This window comes from Maniola jurtina, chromosome W, assembly GCF_905333055.1.
Source record: "Maniola jurtina chromosome W, ilManJurt1.1, whole genome shotgun sequence".
NCBI lineage: Eukaryota > Metazoa > Arthropoda > Insecta > Lepidoptera > Nymphalidae > Maniola > Maniola jurtina.
In genome coordinates this window covers 5280204-5300069 of record NC_060057.1, presented here as the reverse complement: position 1 = coordinate 5300069, position 19866 = coordinate 5280204, and positions in this window count along the sequence as shown.

Below are 19866 nucleotides of genomic sequence, written 5' to 3'. Positions count from 1 at the left end.
ATCTAAAACCTCAAACAAAACCACTGTGTTCTTTTACTGTTCTGAGTTTATGTCATTAGTTTTGTAGTCGTATTTTGAGTTCATTTTCTTTGATAGTAATTTTTATTTTCTATTATAAAAATAAGAGGGTTTCGTTTAACTTTTGCTATTGTAATAATTTAGTTATAATTAAATAGTTTCATATATTGAGCACATTTTTGAAAGTATTTTTAATTTTCTATTATGAAAATAAATTTTAATAAGTAGGTACCTACTAAACATGAATAACGGGTTTCGTTTAACTTTTGCTATTGTAATAATTAAGTTATAATTAAATTACATAATTTCTTTGCCATAGTGTTTGTTATTATTACACCTGTCTAGCTAAACCTACCAATTTAGGCCTCATTCGCACGAGAGCTTTTTTAACGTTAAAAAAACGTTCAAATAGAACAAATACATTCCCAACTATCTGTTCACACGTTAACGCTTTTTTAACCGACTTCGAAAAAAGAAGGAGGTTCTCAATTCGTCGGAATCTTTTTTTTTTCTTTAAATCTGGCTTTACTCTGATAAGCCAATGCCAAGTTTGTAGATATTTTCAAGTTATTGAATTTTATACAAGTATGGACTCCGTCTGCGCCGGCGCCCGCCGACACACGCGCGGCGCCTCCCTAGAGCGCTTCCCAGTCAGTTCCACCACCAAAAACACCAACTAACACAAAAACCAGCCACTCTTAACAAAAAAAACACTCCAGACAAGCACAGCACGCGCGCCAGCAAACGCCATCACAGACCGAATCTTTTTTTAAACAGGCACTTTGTATTATCAGCGCAACGCCGAGTTTTAACGCAACACTTTTTTAACGCTCGTGCGAATAAGGGCTAAGTGTTTCGCAGCCTCAGTAGATTTAATTTTTTCTTAAATTCCGTGGGAACTTAGGGTCAGTTTGTTGTCTGTCTGTCTGTCCATCCGTCTGTCAAGAAAACCTATAGGGTACAAATAAAAATTGATGTCGTAAAAAGCGCCCGGGCGTCGCTATTTCAAGTCCCTAACGGCCTTTTACAGCGTGACAAGTATCTTTTGGCGCGTGGCCAAAATCAGAACTAAAGCCGCTATCTTGAGAAGTGCACTTGTTGATAGTTCGATGTGCCGACATAAAGCTACAACTACTACAACATAACAACAGCGCTCTCACTCAAGTGCTCAAAAAGAGCCTTGTCGGAGTTCGGACTCATAGAGTAGGATTATATTAGGTCGGACTGTGTGGTGTTGCTAAATAAAAAATCTAAATATCAGTTTTTTTAAAGTATTACAGCCATTTCATACAAATAACTTAACGAAATATATCCCGATAATACAGCATAAATGTGTCTGAATCTTATATTCAAATTCAAAATATTTTTATTCAATTAAAGTTTTACAAGTGCTTTTGAATCGTCAAAATAATCTACCGCTGGTTCGGAATGCCGTTCCTACCGCTATATTTAGCTATATTTAGCAGAATGTAAGTACAGAATTTGAGAAGGTAAACATGATAGGTTGCAAGTCCATGACCTTTCAATGGTTTTTATTTTTCCCCCCAAAGACAAAAAACTAAGTGAGCGTTAACCATTTTGAGCGGTCAACCAACACACAAACCTGTGTATTCGAATGATAGAGAGAGTTCTATAATAGAGTAAGGAGAAAAAGACATTAAAATTAAAAAAAATATTCACATATATTTCAAGTTTCAGTTCCTTATCCCACATAAGTCTTAATATAAAAGCACTTAGTACAATATTTACATATTATTCCACTTATATATACAGCCGTAAATGTGATTCTTTAACTTAAGAGGGGCATTCATGGATGCGAACACTCGTTGGTGGGTAGAAACTGGTAAAGCGGAAAATCCATAATCCGTGAATTCGTGGTGCCATCACAAAAAAAGCGTTATTAAGCGTTATAAGCGTTAGCGATGGCAACGGAACCCTTCGGTGTCCGGATCCGACTCGCACTTGACAGATTTTTAAAAGTATTTTAGTCTTCAAAGTTCTAGATGAATGAGGTTGCTTGTTCCATCTGTAAAAAAACAAAATAAAAAGTCGAGTAGACAACTCGATAATTTGTAGTGTCAGGGGTTACCTTCCCATTCATCACATTATCCGCGGTCCGCGGCCCGCGGCTTTTCTTGGGGTACGGCTTGTGGCGGTGCGCGTGCTGCACGTGTCACATATATACTGTTACCTCGGGCCACAGACCGCACACGGCATCCTTCACATCTCTCGCGCGGCTCGCGCGCAGCTTGGGCCCGCGGCTTCTCTTGGGGTACGGCTTGTGGCGGTGCGCGTGCTGCACGTGTCACATATATACAGTTACCTCGGGCCACAGACCGCACACGGCATCCTTCACATCTCTCGCGCGGCTCGCGCGCAGCTTGGGCCCGTGGCTTCTCTTGGGGTACGGCTTGTGGCGGTACGCGTGCTGCACGTGTCACATATATACAGTTACCTCGGGCCACAGACCGCACACGGCATCCTTCACATCTCTCGCGCGGCTCGCGCGCAGCTTGGGCCCGCGGCTTCTCTTGGGGTACGGCTTGTGGCGGTGCGCGTGCTGCACGTGTCCACATATATACAGTTACCTCGGGCCACAGACCGCACACGGCATCCTTCACATCTCTCGCGCGCAGCTTGGGCCCGCGGCTTCTCTTGGGGTACGGCTTGTGGCGGTGCGCGTGCTGCACGTGTCACATATATACAGTTACCTCGGGCCACAGACCGCACACGGCATCCTTCACATCTCTCGCGCGCAGCTTGGGCCCGCGGCTTCTCTTGGGGTACGGCTTGTGGCGGTGCGCGTGCTGCACGTGTCACATATATACAGTTACCTCGGGCCACAGACCGCACACGGCATCCTTCACATCTCTCGCGCGGCTCGCGCGCAGCTTGGGCCCGCGGCTTCTCTTGGGGTACGGCTTGTGGCGGTGCGCGTGCTGCACGTGTCACATATATACAGTTACCTCGGGCCACAGACCGCACACGGCATCCTTCACATCTCTCGCGCGCAGCGTGGGCCCGCGGCTTCTCTTGGGGTACGGCTTGTGGCGGTGCGCGTGCTGCACGTGTCACATATATACAGTTACCTCGGGCCACAGACCGCACACGGCATCCTTCACATCTCTCGCGCGCAGCTTGGGCCCGCGGCTTCTCTTGGGGTACGGCTTGTGGCGGTGCGCGTGCTGCACGTGTCACATATATACAGTTACCTCGGGCCACAGACCGCACACGGCATCCTTCACATCTCTCGCGCGGCTCGCCTGCAGCTTGGGCCCGCGGCTTCTCTTGGGGTACGGCTTGTGGCGGTGCGCGTGCTGCACGTGTCACATATATACAGTTACCTCGGGCCACAGACCGCACACGGCATCCTTCACATCTCTCGCGCGGCTCGCGCGCAGCTTGGGCCCGCGGCTTTTCTTGGGGTACGGCTTGTGGCGGTGCGCGTGCTGCACGTGTCACATATATACTGTTACCTCGGGCCACAGACCGCACACGGCATCCTTCACATCTCTCGCGCGGCTCGCGCGCAGCTTGGGCCCGCGGCTTCTCTTGGGGTACGGCTTGTGGCGGTGCGCGTGCTGCACGTGTCACATATATACAGTTACCTCGGGCCACAGACCGCACACGGCATCCTTCACATCTCTCGCGCGGCTCGCGCGCAGCTTGGGCCCGCGGCTTCTCTTGGGGTACGGCTTGTGGCGGTGCGCGTGCTGCACGTGTCACATATATACAGTTACCTCGGGCCACAGACCGCACACGGCATCCTTCACATCTCTCGCGCGGCTCGCGCGCAGCTTGGGCCCGCGGCTTCTCTTGGGGTACGGCTTGTGGCGGTGCGCGTGCTGCACGTGTCCACATATATACAGTTACCTCGGGCCACAGACCGCACACGGCATCCTTCACATCTCTCGCGCGCAGCTTGGGCCCGCGGCTTCTCTTGGGGTACGGCTTGTGGCGGTGCGCGTGCTGCACGTGTCACATATATACAGTTACCTCGGGCCACAGACCGCACACGGCATCCTTCACATCTCTCGCGCGCAGCTTGGGCCCGCGGCTTCTCTTGGGGTACGGCTTGTGGCGGTGCGCGTGCTGCACGTGTCACATATATACAGTTACCTCGGGCCACAGACCGCACACGGCATCCTTCACATCTCTCGCGCGGCTCGCGCGCAGCTTGGGCCCGCGGCTTCTCTTGGGGTACGGCTTGTGGCGGTGCGCGTGCTGCACGTGTCACATATATACAGTTACCTCGGGCCACAGACCGCACACGGCATCCTTCACATCTCTCGCGCGCAGCTTGGGCCCGCGGCTTCTCTTGGGGTACGGCTTGTGGCGGTGCGCGTGCTGCACGTGTCACATATATACAGTTACCTCGGGCCACAGACCGCACACGGCATCCTTCACATCTCTCGCGCGCAGCTTGGGCCCGCGGCTTCTCTTGGGGTACGGCTTGTGGCGGTGCGCGTGCTGCACGTGTCACATATATACAGTTACCTCGGGCCACAGACCGCACACGGCATCCTTCACATCTCTCGCGCGGCTCGCCTGCAGCTTGGGCCCGCGGCTTCTCTTGGGGTACGGCTTGTGGCGGTGCGCGTGCTGCACGTGTCACATATATACAGTTACCTCGGGCCACAGACCGCACACGGCATCCTTCACATCTCTCGCGCGGCTCGCGTGCAGCTTGGGCCCGCGGCTTCTCTTGGGGTACGGCTTGTGGCGGTGCGCGTGCTGCACGTGTCACATATATACAGTTACCTCGGGCCACAGGCCGCACACGGCATCCTTCACATCTCTCGCGCGCAGCTTGGGCCCGCGGCTTCTCTTGGGGTACGGCTTGTGGCGGTGCGCGTGCTGCACGTGTCACATATATACAGTTACCTCGGGCCACAGACCGCACACGGCATCCTTCACATCTCTCGCGCGCAGCTTGGGCCCGCGGCTTCTCTTGGGGTACGGCTTGTGGCGGTGCGCGTGCTGCACGTGTCACATATATACAGTTACCTCGGGCCACAGACCGCACACGGCATCCTTCACATCTCTCGCGCGCAGCTTGGGCCCGCGGCTTCTCTTGGGGTACGGCTTGTGGCGGTGCGCGTGCTGCACCTGTCACATATATACAGTTACCTCGGGCCACAGACCGCACACGGCATCCTTCACATCTCTCGCGCGGCTCGCGCGCAGCTTGGGCCCGCGGCTTCTCTTGGGGTACGGCTTGTGGCGGTGCGCGTGCTGCACGTGTCACATATATACAGTTACCTCGGGCCACAGACCGCACACGGCATCCTTCCCATCTCTCGCGCGGCTCGCGCGCAGCTTGGGCCCGCGGCTTCTCTTGGGGTACGGCTTGTGGCGGTGCGCGTGCTGCACGTGTCACATATATACAGTTACCTCGGGCCACAGACCGCACACGGCATCCTTCACATCTCTCGCGCGGCTCGCGTGCAGCTTGGGCCCGCGGCTTCTCTTGGGGTACGGCTTGTGGCGGTGCGCGTGCTGCACGTGTCACATATATACAGTTACCTCGGGCCACAGACCGCACACGGCATCCTTCACATCTCTCGCGCGGCTCGCGCGCAGCTTGGGCCCGCGGCTTCTCTTGGGGTACGGCTTGTGGCGGTGCGCGTGCTGCACGTGTCACATATATACAGTTACCTCGGGCCACAGACCGCACACGGCATCCTTCACATCTCTCGCGCGGCTCGCGCGCAGCTTGGGCCCGCGGCTTCTCTTGGGGTACGGCTTGTGGCGGTGCGCGTGCTGCACGTGTCACATATATACAGTTACCTCGGGCCACAGACCGCACACGGCATCCTTCACATCTCTCGCGCGGCTCGCGCGCAGCTTGGGCCCGCGGCTTCTCTTGGGGTACGGCTTGTGGCGGTGCGCGTGCTGCACGTGTCACATATATACAGTTACCTCGGGCCACAGACCGCACACGGCATCCTTCACATCTCTCGCGCGCAGCTTGGGCCCGCGGCTTCTCTTGGGGTACGGCTTGTGGCGGTGCGCGTGCTGCACGTGTCACATATATACAGTTACCTCGGGCCACAGACCGCACACGGCATCCTTCACATCTCTCGCGCGCAGCTTGGGCCCGCGGCTTCTCTTGGGGTACGGCTTGTGGCGGTGCGCGTGCTGCACGTGTCACATATATACAGTTACCTCGGGCCACAGACCGCACACGGCATCCTTCACATCTCTCGCGCGGCTCGCGCGCAGCTTGGGCCCGCGGCTTCTCTTGGGGTACGGCTTGTGGCGGTGCGCGTGCTGCACGTGTCACATATATACAGTTACCTCGGGCCACAGACCGCACACGGCATCCTTCACATCTCTCGCGCGCAGCTTGGGCCCGCGGCTTCTCTTGGGGTACGGCTTGTGGCGGTGCGCGTGCTGCACGTGTCACATATATACAGTTACCTCGGGCCACAGACCGCACACGGCATCCTTCACATCTCTCGCGCGGCTCGCGCGCAGCTTGGGCCCGCGGCTTCTCTTGGGGTACGGCTTGTGGCGGTGCGCGTGCTGCACGTGTCACATATATACAGTTACCTCGGGCCACAGACCGCACACGGCATCCTTCCCATCTCTCGCGCGCAGCTTGGGCCCGCGGCTTCTCTTGGGGTACGGCTTGTGGCGGTGCGCGTGCTGCACGTGTCACATATATACAGTTACCTCGGGCCACAGACCGCACACGGCATCCTTCACATCTCTCGCGCGGCTCGCGTGCAGCTTGGGCGCGCGGCTCGCGTGCAGCTTGGGCCCGCGGCTTCTCTTGGGGTACGGCTTGTGGCGGTGCGCGTGCTGCACGTGTCACATATATACAGTTACCTCGGGCCACAGACCGCACACGGCATCCTTCACATCTCTCGCGCGGCTCGCGTGCAGCTTGGGCGCGCGGCTCGCGTGCAGCTTGGGCCCGCGGCTTCTCTTGGGGTACGGCTTGTGGCGGTGCGCGTGCTGCACGTGTCACATATATACAGTTACCTCGGGCCACAGACCGCACACGGCATCCTTCACATCTCTCGCGCGGCTCGCGTGCAGCTTGGGCCCGCGGCTTCTCTTGGGGTACGGCTTGTGGCGGTGCGCGTGCTGCACGTGTCACATATATACAGTTACCTCGGGCCACAGACCACACACGGCATCCTTCACATCTCTCGCGCGCAGCTTGGGCCCGCGGCTTCTCTTGGGGTACGGCTTGTGGCGGTGCGCGTGCTGCACGTGTCACATATATACAGTTACCTCGGGCCACAGACCGCACACGGCATCCTTCACATCTCTCGCGCGCAGCTTGGGCCCGCGGCTTCTCTTGGGGTACGGCTTGTGGCGGTGCGCGTGCTGCACGTGTCACATATATACAGTTACCTCGGGCCACAGACCGCACACGGCATCCTTCACATCTCTCGCGCGGCTCGCGCGCAGCTTGGGCCCGCGGCTTCTCTTGGGGTACGGCTTGTGGCGGTGCGCGTGCTGCACGTGTCACATATATACAGTTACCTCGGGCCACAGACCGCACACGGCATCCTTCACATCTCTCGCGCGGCTCGCGTGCAGCTTGGGCCCGCGGCTTCTCTTGGGGTACGGCTTGTGGCGGTGCGCGTGCTGCACGTGTCACATATATACAGTTACCTCGGGCCACAGACCGCACACGGCATCCTTCACATCGCTCGCGCGCAGCTTGGGCCCGCGGCTTCTCTTGGGGTACGGCTTGTGGCGGTGCGCGTGCTGCACGTGTCACATATATACAGTTACCTCGGGCCACAGACCGCACACGGCATCCTTCACATCTCTCGCGCGGCTCGCGCGCAGCTTGGGCCCGCGGCTTCTCTTGGGGTACGGCTTGTGGCGGTGCGAGTGCTGCACGTGTCACATATATACAGTTACCTCGGGCCACAGACCGCACACGGCATCCTTCACATCTCTCGCGCGCAGCTTGGGCCCGCGGCTTCTCTTGGGGTACGGCTTGTGGCGGTGCGCGTGCTGCACGTGTCACATATATACAGTTACCTCGGGCCACAGACCGCACACGGCATCCTTCCCATCTCTCGCGCGCAGCTTGGGCCCGCGGCTTCTCTTGGGGTACGGCTTGTGGCGGTGCGCGTGCTGCACGTGTCACATATATACAGTTACCTCGGGCCACAGACCGCACACGGCATCCTTCACATCTCTCGCGCGGCTCGCGTGCAGCTTGGGCGCGCGGCTCGCGCGCAGCTTGGGCCCGCGGCTTCTCTTGGGGTACGGCTTGTGGCGGTGCGCGTGCTGCACGTGTCACATATATACAGTTACCTCGGGCCACAGACCGCACACGGCATCCTTCACATCTCTCGCGCGGCTCGCGTGCAGCTTGGGCGCGCGGCTCGCGTGCAGCTTGGGCCCGCGGCTTCTCTTGGGGTACGGCTTGTGGCGGTGCGCGTGCTGCACGTGTCACATATATACAGTTACCTCGGGCCACAGACCGCACACGGCATCCTTCACATCTCTCGCGCGGCTCGCGTGCAGCTTGGGCCCGCGGCTTCTCTTGGGGTACGGCTTGTGGCGGTGCGCGTGCTGCACGTGTCACATATATACAGTTACCTCGGGCCACAGACCACACACGGCATCCTTCACATCTCTCGCGCGCAGCTTGGGCCCGCGGCTTCTCTTGGGGTACGGCTTGTGGCGGTGCGCGTGCTGCACGTGTCACATATATACAGTTACCTCGGGCCACAGACCGCACACGGCATCCTTCACATCTCTCGCGCGCAGCTTGGGCCCGCGGCTTCTCTTGGGGTACGGCTTGTGGCGGTGCGCGTGCTGCACGTGTCACATATATACAGTTACCTCGGGCCACAGACCGCACACGGCATCCTTCACATCTCTCGCGCGGCTCGCGCGCAGCTTGGGCCCGCGGCTTCTCTTGGGGTACGGCTTGTGGCGGTGCGCGTGCTGCACGTGTCACATATATACAGTTACCTCGGGCCACAGACCGCACACGGCATCCTTCACATCTCTCGCGCGGCTCGCGTGCAGCTTGGGCCCGCGGCTTCTCTTGGGGTACGGCTTGTGGCGGTGCGCGTGCTGCACGTGTCACATATATACAGTTACCTCGGGCCACAGACCGCACACGGCATCCTTCACATCTCTCGCGCGCAGCTTGGGCTCGCGGCTTCTCTTGGGGTACGGCTTGTGGCGGTGCGCGTGCTGCACGTGTCACATATATACAGTTACCTCGGGCCACAGACCGCACACGGCATCCTTCACATCTCTCGCGCGGCTCGCGCGCAGCTTGGGCCCGCGGCTTCTCTTGGGGTACGGCTTGTGGCGGTGCGAGTGCTGCACGTGTCACATATATACAGTTACCTCGGGCCACAGACCGCACACGGCATCCTTCACATCTCTCGCGCGCAGCTTGGGCCCGCGGCTTCTCTTGGGGTACGGCTTGTGGCGGTGCGCGTGCTGCACGTGTCACATATATACAGTTACCTCGGGCCACAGACCGCACACGGCATCCTTCACATCTCTCGCGCGGCTCGCGCGCAGCTTGGGCCCGCGGCTTCTCTTGGGGTACGGCTTGTGGCGGTGCGCGTGCTGCACGTGTCACATATATACAGTTACCTCGGGCCACAGACCGCACACGGCATCCTTCACATCTCTCGCGCGCAGCTTGGGCCCGCGGCTTCTCTTGGGGTACGGCTTGTGGCGGTGCGCGTGCTGCACGTGTCACATATATACAGTTACCTCGGGCCACAGACCGCACACGGCATCCTTCACATCTCTCGCGCGCAGCTTGGGCCCGCGGCTTCTCTTGGGGTACGGCTTGTGGCGGTGCGCGTGCTGCACGTGTCACATATATACAGTTACCTCGGGCCACAGACCGCACACGGCATCCTTCACATCTCTCGCGCGGCTCGCGCGCAGCTTGGGCCCGCGGCTTCTCTTGGGGTACGGCTTGTGGCGGTGCGCGTGCTGCACGTGTCACATATATACAGTTACCTCGGGCCACAGACCGCACACGGCATCCTTCACATCTCTCGCGCGGCTCGCCTGCAGCTTGGGCCCGCGGCTTCTCTTGGGGTACGGCTTGTGGCGGTGCGCGTGCTGCACGTGTCACATATATACAGTTACCTCGGGCCACAGACCGCACACGGCATCCTTCACATCTCTCGCGCGGCTCGCGTGCAGCTTGGGCCCGCGGCTTCTCTTGGGGTACGGCTTGTGGCGGTGCGCGTGCTGCACGTGTCACATATATACAGTTACCTCGGGCCACAGACCGCACACGGCATCCTTCACATCTCTCGCGCGCAGCTTGGGCCCGCGGCTTCTCTTGGGGTACGGCTTGTGGCGGTGCGCGTGCTGCACGTGTCACATATATACAGTTACCTCGGGCCACAGACCGCACACGGCATCCTTCACATCTCTCGCGCGCAGCTTGGGCCCGCGGCTTCTCTTGGGGTACGGCTTGTGGCGGTGCGCGTGCTGCACGTGTCACATATATACAGTTACCTCGGGCCACAGACCGCACACGGCATCCTTCACATCTCTCGCGCGGCTCGCGCGCAGCTTGGGCCCGCGGCTTCTCTTGGGGTACGGCTTGTGGCGGTGCGCGTGCTGCACGTGTCACATATATACAGTTACCTCGGGCCACAGACCGCACACGGCATCCTTCACATCTCTCGCGCGGCTCGCGTGCAGCTTGGGCCCGCGGCTTCTCTTGGGGTACGGCTTGTGGCGGTGCGCGTGCTGCACGTGTCACATATATACAGTTACCTCGGGCCACAGACCGCACACGGCATCTCCTTCACATCTCTCGCGCGGCTCGCGCGCAGCTTGGGCCCGCGGCTTCTCTTGGGGTACGGCTTGTGGCGGTGCGCGTGCTGCACGTGTCACATATATACAGTTACTCGGGCCACAGACCGCACACGGCATCCTTCACATCTCTCGCGCGGCTCGCGTGCAGCTTGGGCCCGCGGCTTCTCTTGGGGTACGGCTTGTGGCGGTGCGCGTGCTGCACGTGTCACATATATACAGTTACCTCGGGCCACAGACCACACACGGCATCCTTCACATCTCTCGCGCGCAGCTTGGGCCCGCGGCTTCTCTTGGGGTACGGCTTGTGGCGGTGCGCGTGCTGCACGTGTCACATATATACAGTTACCTCGGGCCACAGACCGCACACGGCATCCTTCACATCTCTCGCGCGGCTCGCGTGCAGCTTGGGCCCGCGGCTTCTCTTGGGGTACGGCTTGTGGCGGTGCGCGTGCTGCACGTGTCACATATATACAGTTACCTCGGGCCACAGACCGCACACGGCATCCTTCACATCTCTCGCGCGCAGCTTGGGCCCGCGGCTTCTCTTGGGGTACGGCTTGTGGCGGTGCGCGTGCTGCACGTGTCACATATATACAGTTACCTCAGGCCACAGACCGCACACGGCATCCTTCACATCTCTCGCGCGGCTCGCGCGCAGCTTGGGCCCGCGGCTTCTCTTGGGGTACGGCTTGTGGCGGTGCGCGTGCTGCACGTGTCACATATATACAGTTACCTCGGGCCACAGACCGCACACGGCATCCTTCACATCTCTCGCGCGCAGCTTGGGCCCGCGGCTTCTCTTGGGGTACGGCTTGTGGCGGTGCGCGTGCTGCACGTGTCACATATATACAGTTACCTCGGGCCACAGACCGCACACGGCATCCTTCACATCTCTCGCGCGGCTCGCGCGCAGCTTGGGCCCGCGGCTTCTCTTGGGGTACGGCTTGTGGCGGTGCGCGTGCTGCACGTGTCACATATATACAGTTACCTCGGGCCACAGACCGCACACGGCATCCTTCACATCTCTCGCGCGGCTCGCGTGCAGCTTGGGCCCGCGGCTTCTCTTGGGGTACGGCTTGTGGCGGTGCGCGTGCTGCACGTGTCACATATATACAGTTACCTCGGGCCACAGACCGCACACGGCATCCTTCACATCTCTCGCGCGGCTCGCGTGCAGCTTGGGCACATCTCTCGCGCGCAGCTTGGGCCCGCGGCTTCTCTTGGGGTACGGCTTGTGGCGGTGCGCGTGCTGCACGTGTCACATATATACAGTTACCTCGGGCCACAGACCGCACACGGCATCCTTCACATCTCTCGCGCGGCTCGCGTGCAGCTTGGGCGCGCGGCTCGCGTGCAGCTTGGGCCCGCGGCTTCTCTTGGGGTACGGCTTGTGGCGGTGCGCGTGCTGCACGTGTCACATATATACAGTTACCTCGGGCCACAGACCGCACACGGCATCCTTCACATCTCTCGCGCGGCTCGCGTGCAGCTTGGGCCCGCGGCTTCTCTTGGGGTACGGCTTGTGGCGGTGCGCGTGCTGCACGTGTCACATATATACAGTTACCTCGGGCCACAGACCGCACACGGCATCCTTCACATCTCTCGCGCGGCTCGCGTGCAGCTTGGGCGCGCGGCTCGCGTGCAGCTTGGGCCCGCGGCTTCTCTTGGGGTACGGCTTGTGGCGGTGCGCGTGCTGCACGTGTCACATATATACAGTTACCTCGGGCCACAGACCGCACACGGCATCCTTCACATCTCTCGCGCGGCTCGCGTGCAGCTTGGGCGCGCGGCTCGCGTGCAGCTTGGGCCCGCGGCTTCTCTTGGGGTACGGCTTGTGGCGGTGCGCGTGCTGCACGTGTCACATATATACAGTTACCTCGGGCCACAGACCGCACACGGCATCCTTCACATCTCTCGCGCGGCTCGCGTGCAGCTTGGGCCCGCGGCTTCTCTTGGGGTACGGCTTGTGGCGGTGCGCGTGCTGCACGTGTCACATATATACAGTTACCTCGGGCCACAGACCACACACGGCATCCTTCACATCTCTCGCGCGCAGCTTGGGCCCGCGGCTTCTCTTGGGGTACGGCTTGTGGCGGTGCGCGTGCTGCACGTGTCACATATATACAGTTACCTCGGGCCACAGACCGCACACGGCATCCTTCACATCTCTCGCGCGGCTCGCGTGCAGCTTGGGCCCGCGGCTTCTCTTGGGGTACGGCTTGTGGCGGTGCGCGTGCTGCACGTGTCACATATATACAGTTACCTCGGGCCACAGACCGCACACGGCATCCTTCACATCTCTCGCGCGGCTCGCGTGCAGCTTGGGCCCGCGGCTTCTCTTGGGGTACGGCTTGTGGCGGTGCGCGTGCTGCACGTGTCACATATATACAGTTACCTCGGGCCACAGACCGCACACGGCATCCTTCACATCTCTCGCGCGCAGCTTGGGCCCGCGGCTTCTCTTGGGGTACGGCTTGTGGCGGTGCGCGTGCTGCACGTGTCACATATATACAGTTACCTCGGGCCACAGACCGCACACGGCATCCTTCACATCTCTCGCGCGGCTCGCGCGCAGCTTGGGCCCGCGGCTTCTCTTGGGGTACGGCTTGTGGCGGTGCGCGTGCTGCACGTGTCACATATATACAGTTACCTCGGGCCACAGACCGCACACGGCATCCTTCACATCTCACTATCAGATAACAGCGACAACTCTGAAAACAGATTTCTTAACCAACATGCTTCAGCGACACATTGACTTAGTGCTATATATTCAGCCTCAGTGGATGATAGAGAGACACATGTTTGTTTTTTACTACACCACAGTATTAGGTTATTAAAAACCATAAAACAATAACCTGAGGTTGACTTTCTACTAACCATGTCACCTCCCCAATCAGCATCCACATAGGCTTTCAAAGGAATTTCACAAATAACATTATTTAAATTCCGTTTATATAATAACTTTATATCTAAAGTAGCCTTTATATACCTTAGTATATGTTTTAAGTGTTTCCATAGATCTGTACTTGCACAGTTTTGAAATCTACTTAGTATACTTATGGATATTGACAAGTCAGGTCTGGTTCCTAACATAGCATACATAATGCAACCTATTAATTTTCTGCATCTATTTTCTATTTCTGGAGTTTCAGAGCTTTCTTTTAACAAGTGTGAACTGTTGAAATTTGGTTCTAAAGTCACAGCTTTGCAATCTGACATGTTAAATACCTGTAATATATTTTTTAAGTATTCACACTGATCTAGTGAGATGAAATCCTTATTCTGCATAATTCGAATGCCTAGGTAGTATGATGCAAGACCTAAGTCTTTAATTTTGAAAGTTTTACCCATTTGTTGTTTTAGGTATTCTACCATAGACTCATGAGAACTTATTATCAGAATATCATCTACATACTGTATGACAAATGTTTTTGTGTTTTCAAAAATTTTAATATATAAACACATGTCTGTTTTAGACCTTTTGAAACCCTGACTAATCATGAAATTACAGAAAGTGTCATACCAGTATCTAGGTACCTTCTTTAGCCCATAAATAGCTTTCTTAAGTTTTCCAACTTTGCCTGACTGACTATGACCCTCTGGTAAGTAAATATAAATATCCTCATTTATAGAACTATGTAGAAAGGCACTACATATATCAAGTTGATAGATATTCCAGCCATAATATGCAGCTATAGAAATTAAGATTCTTACCGTAGTTAAGCTGGTGACAGGTGAGTAAACCTCATCATAGGATACACCTGTTTGAAGGAAACCTCGAGCGACCAAGCGAGCCTTATAAACTTGTACTTTACCTTCGCTGTTTTTCTTTCTTTTAAATACCCATTTGGTGTCTATGATATTTTCTTCCGGGTTTACCGTTATTAAATCCCAAGTATGGTTTTCTTCCAAAGCTTTCAGCTCAGTATTAATAGCTTCTTTCCATTTAGTGGACTCGTTGGATTCCATAGCCTCTTGGTAGGACTGCGGTTCATTTTCCAACTCTGTCATGTAAGCATAACTTAAAAATTCAGTTTCATACCTCTTTGGGTTGATGATTTTATCACGACCTCGCAGCATGATATCTCCCGCTTGTCGTTGACCTGAACTTTTACCTGATGATACATCAGTTTTGTTGCCTATAACCTCACCAGTAATCTCTGTAGAGTCTTGACCTTCCTGGGAGTGTTTTTCCTCCGTAGAGTGTTCTAGTACCTTCTGAGAGTGTTTTAATACCTCCTGAGAGTGTTTACTGCTCTGACTTTGCAATTCCTCTTCGGACTCTTCACTACTGGAAGATATTATATCAGAGTCATGATGGCTTTTGTTTACCTGATTTGTCAGTGGAATTTCCCCACTTTCCGGCAGAAAGATGACATCCCTCACCGTCTCAACTTTATCAGTATTAGAGAAATATACTCTATAGCCTTTGACATTGGTATCATAGCCTATAAATATCCCAAATTTGGTTTTCCCATCCAGTTTTCTGCGTTTTTCTTTAGGAACATGTACAGCACATTGCATACCAAACTTCCTAAGAAAATTAATATCAAAAGATTTATTAAACCATACCTCATAAGGAGTTTTATTCTTCACTGGACTGGATCCGCACCTATTTAATGTAAATACCACTGTGTTGACAGCTTCCGCCCAAAAACGTTTAGACATACCTGTAATCAATGTTCTTGCAGCTTCCATGATAGTTCGGTTCTCGCGTTCTGCTCGGCCGTTCTGTTGAGGGGTGTAAGCTACGGTTCTCTGATGGCAAATTCCTAAGTTGTCTAACATGGCCTTTATATCACTATTACAAAACTCTAAGCCATTGTCAGTTCTCAAATACTTCATACAATTACCAGTCTGATTTTTAATTAATTTTATGCAATTTTGTAACTGTTGTTTTACTTCATTTTTATGTTTGAGAAAATAAACAAATCTATAACCTGACATGTCATCCTTAAGCAACAAGAAATATCTAGAGCCACCGATAGAATAAGATTCTACAGGACCACATAAGTCGGCATGTATCAACTCACCTGGCACTGAAGATCTAGACTCACTGTTACTGTAGCTCACTCTGTGCTGTTTGCCTTGTAAACAGGATTTGCATGGATACACTTTGGAATTTTCATACCTAATATTATGAAGATCAAGATACTTTTTAACATATTGATAATTTTGATGACAAAACTTTTCATGCCACTCAGTTAAACTACAAACATAGTTAGCAGTAGGTGGTTCTACTCTAAGAAACAATTTATATAATTTAGTATCTAACCTCTTAGCAATTGCTCGCACACTGTTATTTGAATCTAATATTTTACAATAATTTTGATCACTTTTCATGAAATAACCTTTATCTAAACATTTACCAACAGAGAAAAGGTTTGCTTTTAATGATGGAACATACAGTACGTCTGACAGTTTAGTTTCAATCCACTGTATCCCGTTCCAAGCCTCGCATTGTACAGTACCAATTCCTAACACATCTAACGAGGTGCCGTCACCTATTTTCACTTTACGCTGAGAACTTTCACTAAACTTTGAGAATATAGACCTATCACAACACATATGCTCACTAGCGCCGGAGTCCAGGATCCACTCGCTCGAAGAAGATGCTGTAACCGCGGTTTCCTCATCTGATGCTAGGATAAATGCGTTGGTATCCTTGTGTGTATTCTTTTGAACCTTCCTTTGTCTGAACCAGCAATTTTCTATAGTGTGATTATACTTTTTACAAAATTTACATTGAGTTTTATTTTTATTATTGTATGTTGGATGTTGTTTTCTTTGTTTAACTAGTAGTGCCTCGCTGGCCTCGCTTTCTTTTGACCGTGTTTCTTCTAAATGTAAGCGTGCACTTAACTCATTCAAAGTTTGGCGCTCTTTAGGGAGCGACTCCCACGCTGAGATAAAGTGTTTGTATTCTTGAGGTAAACTCATCAATACCTTTGTGATGATCATTTTATCTGTCAGATTCTCTCCACGAGCAATAATTTTTGATTTAATGTTTTCAATATTTGTTAATAAGTCTGTTATATTACTTTCGTAAGTTATGGAATAAAATTGCTGGTACAAGAGATGAATACTCACATGAGAGTCTTGTTCAAAAATTGATAGTAATTTTGTCCACATTTGGCTTGCACTGTCACATGATAACACGTGCGGTATTACATTTTCGGTCATTCGATTTACTATTAATGCCATAGCCTTTGAGTCTTTCTCGGTACCTTTTTCTTCCTTTAAAAGTGTGTCGTAAAGCCCTTTGGATTTTAGTTGAAGTGTAACCTGGAACTTCCAAATCGTCCAGTTTTCTTCGCCCCGTAGTTTAATTTTGGAGTCTTCTTTGTCCTCCATATTTTACAACCGTGATTACTCCGTGTCCTGAGATAGGATTTCACGTATTCACGTTTTACTTGCGTTTTAACACCGGGTGTTTCCAAGATGGCGAACCCACGCCGTCACACAGCGTAGCATTTTTACCGACCTGCTTTTTGTCCACACGTACCTAGGCCCTAACCTGATATTGTATTGAAAAAATTAAAAAGAGATATTTACTTATGATGACTGTTTAATTATAATAATTATAAAATAAGATACAAAATACAAAGGTCCGTGGTACAGCAGGTCGTTCACACACTTCACGAGAAAAAGTAGGAAGTTAATATGGGGCAGTGTTGCTACATCCAAAACAGGGATGACATACATAAAATTATTGTTACATTATTTTAACAGGTACGGCTTGTGGCGGTGCGCGTGCTGCACGTGTCACATATATACAGTTACCTCGGGCCACAGACCGCACACGGCATCCTTCACATCTCTCGCGCGCAGCTTGGGCCCGCGGCTTCTCTTGGGGTACGGCTTGTGGCGGTGCGCGTGCTGCACGTGTCACATATATACAGTTACCTCGGGCCACAGACCGCACACGGCATCCTTCACATCTCTCGCGCGGCTCGCGTGCAGCTTGGGCCCGCGGCTTCTCTTGGGGTACGGCTTGTGGCGGTGCGCGTGCTGCACGTGTCACATATATACAGTTACCTCGGGCCACAGACCGCACACGGCATCTCCTTCACATCTCTCGCGCGGCTCGCGCGCAGCTTGGGCCCGCGGCTTCTCTTGGGGTACGGCTTGTGGCGGTGCGCGTGCTGCACGTGTCACATATATACAGTTACCTCGGGCCACAGACCGCACACGGCATCCTTCACATCTCTCGCGCGGCTCGCGTGCAGCTTGGGCCCGCGGCTTCTCTTGGGGTACGGCTTGTGGCGGTGCGCGTGCTGCACGTGTCACATATATACAGTTACCTCGGGCCACAGACCACACACGGCATCCTTCACATCTCTCGCGCGCAGCTTGGGCCCGCGGCTTCTCTTGGGGTACGGCTTGTGGCGGTGCGCGTGCTGCACGTGTCACATATATACAGTTACCTCGGGCCACAGACCGCACACGGCATCCTTCACATCTCTCGCGCGGCTCGCGTGCAGCTTGGGCCCGCGGCTTCTCTTGGGGTACGGCTTGTGGCGGTGCGCGTGCTGCACGTGTCACATATATACAGTTACCTCGGGCCACAGACCGCACACGGCATCCTTCACATCTCTCGCGCGCAGCTTGGGCCCGCGGCTTCTCTTGGGGTACGGCTTGTGGCGGTGCGCGTGCTGCACGTGTCACATATATACAGTTACCTCGGGCCACAGACCGCACACGGCATCCTTCACATCTCTCGCGCGGCTCGCGCGCAGCTTGGGCCCGCGGCTTCTCTTGGGGTACGGCTTGTGGCGGTGCGCGTGCTGCACGTGTCACATATATACAGTTACCTCGGGCCACAGACCGCACACGGCATCCTTCACATCTCTCGCGCGCAGCTTGGGCCCGCGGCTTCTCTTGGGGTACGGCTTGTGGCGGTGCGCGTGCTGCACGTGTCACATATATACAGTTACCTCGGGCCACAGATCGCACACGGCATCCTTCACATCTCTCGCGCGGCTCGCGCGCAGCTTGGGCCCGCGGCTTCTCTTGGGGTACGGCTTGTGGCGGTGCGCGTGCTGCACGTGTCACATATATACAGTTACCTCGGGCCACAGACCGCACACGGCATCCTTCACATCTCTCGCGCGGCTCGCGTGCAGCTTGGGCCCGCGGCTTCTCTTGGGGTACGGCTTGTGGCGGTGCGCGTGCTGCACGTGTCACATATATACAGTTACCTCGGGCCACAGACCGCACACGGCATCCTTCACATCTCTCGCGCGGCTCGCGTGCAGCTTGGGCACGCGGCTCGCGTGCAGCTTGGGCCCGCGGCTTCTCTTGGGGTACGGCTTGTGGCGGTGCGCGTGCTGCACGTGTCACATATATACAGTTACCTCGGGCCACAGACCGCACACGGCATCCTTCACATCTCTCGCGCGGCTCGCGTGCAGCTTGGGCCCGCGGCTTCTCTTGGGGTACGGCTTGTGGCGGTGCGCGTGCTGCACGTGTCACATATATACAGTTACCTCGGGCCACAGACCACACACGGCATCCTTCACATCTCTCGCGCGCAGCTTGGGCCCGCGGCTTCTCTTGGGGTACGGCTTGTGGCGGTGCGCGTGCTGCACGTGTCACATATATACAGTTACCTCGGGCCACAGACCGCACACGGCATCCTTCACATCTCTCGCGCGGCTCGCGTGCAGCTTGGGCCCGCGGCTTCTCTTGGGGTACGGCTTGTGGCGGTGCGCGTGCTGCACGTGTCACATATATACAGTTACCTCGGGCCACAGACCGCACACGGCATCCTTCACATCTCTCGCGCGCAGCTTGGGCCCGCGGCTTCTCTTGGGGTACGGCTTGTGGCGGTGCGCGTGCTGCACGTGTCACATATATACAGTTACCTCGGGCCACAGACCGCACACGGCATCCTTCACATCTCTCGCGCGGCTCGCGCGCAGCTTGGGCCCGCGGCTTCTCTTGGGGTACGGCTTGTGGCGGTGCGCGTGCTGCACGTGTCACATATATACAGTTACCTCGGGCCACAGACCGCACACGGCATCCTTCACATCTCTCGCGCGCAGCTTGGGCCCG